The sequence below is a fragment of the Hemibagrus wyckioides genome, linkage group LG07, assembly GCF_019097595.1.
Source record: "Hemibagrus wyckioides isolate EC202008001 linkage group LG07, SWU_Hwy_1.0, whole genome shotgun sequence".
In the NCBI taxonomy this organism is placed as follows: Eukaryota; Metazoa; Chordata; class Actinopteri; order Siluriformes; family Bagridae; genus Hemibagrus; species Hemibagrus wyckioides.
The window spans coordinates 31,479,901-31,481,215 of NC_080716.1; the positions used below are offsets into that span (position 1 = coordinate 31,479,901).

Consider the following 1,315-nt stretch of genomic DNA (forward strand, 5'->3'; position numbering starts at 1 on the left):
GGACTTTAATTCTGTTTAAGCGTTACACATCCACCATTTCCTCTCCTGAAAATGTGACTGCTGTTGTGAACCCTTGCCTTGTCCGCTGTACTAAACCGTTATGGGACAGAAAATAAAAATAAAAAATAAAGAATGATTAAAAAAAGGAACATCATAAAAAAAGATGTTTCCTAATGTTTTATTCTGATGTTTGATGTGAAGATGAAGTGAGTGTATAGTGAGTAGCAGCTGCTGCTGTGTATGGCAGTGCTAAAGATGGTATTTAATGACTTGCTAATAGACTTTCTGAAAGGGGTGAGATTCCTCTGTGACTGTACTCCCTCAAGACTCCAGCTTTGGAGCACACGCTTGTGTTTGAGTCACTGAGATCCTCACCAGCCCATACGGGATGTCCAACTGAACTGAACTCGCATGGATTTACATGAAGGCCACATTCTTACTGGCAGAAGAGTAAGAAAGTCACATGCTTTAGAGATACACCAACCCTGCATACAGTGGCGGGACAGCTCCAGGCTTCCTGCCTACATCCATGTCCTGTAAGAGTGGCTGTTCCAATACTTGTGGCCACATAAAAATTGGGTGGTCTGACACCAAAGGTGCCATGTTCTGAGTTGTTGAACACATCCAGATGTAAATATCAGGAAATGAAAGCTGATGAAATTCTGATCTATCGTCTTTTGATTTCAGACCTAAGATTTCATAAATAATGGAGTGTAGCATAAATAATAGAATTGGTCTTGCTGTTTGAAGGGGACAGTATAAAAGTCCCACCAATCTCAGGAATAAACGTGTATTACAGTAAAACTTTTTCCTTATGGCTTGAGACACTTTTTATCCATTCAGTCAGTCACTTTTCTCACCATGAGAGCAATGCTGTATAATTTATAGCAAAGTCTACAGAAATTCATTAAATGAACATTTTTTTGAATGAACATTTTTTTAAATGAACATATTTTTCATTTAATTTCATAAATATAAGCCATAATTTATTTTAAAATGCTGTTTTTTATATTATTATGTAACAGCAAGTATAACATTTTAAAACAAATGATAGATTTTTATGTAAAACTGAACAAATGATTTTCTATTGCATATTTCAGTGATTTATTTTAAAATGTACAATGAAATTGAGGAGAAAACCTGAATAAATCACTTTAAATGCATTTCCTCTTGCATTTCTGCAAACACAACTGATCATCATTTTTGAGTTTGTTCACTAATGAAAGGAGACGTTATAAAAAATGTTATGTGGCATTTTAAATCATCAGCATATGAGAACAAACTCAGAAAAATACAAACAAAATATAAAAAGTGA

General features: G+C 34.5%; 1 protein-coding gene across 1 annotated transcript in view; it reads left to right on the forward strand.

The window, feature by feature from the left end:
• The window catches only part of LOC131356313 (protein Hook homolog 1-like), a 12,381-nt gene extending 11,385 nt beyond the window's left edge, over nt 1-996 (forward strand). The window contains exon 16 of the mRNA XM_058395214.1: nt 1-996. This exon is cut by the window's left edge and continues 207 nt beyond it. The gene's annotated coding sequence lies outside the window, so the exon portion shown is untranslated.
• The last annotated feature ends 319 nt before the right edge of the window (nt 997-1,315 follow it).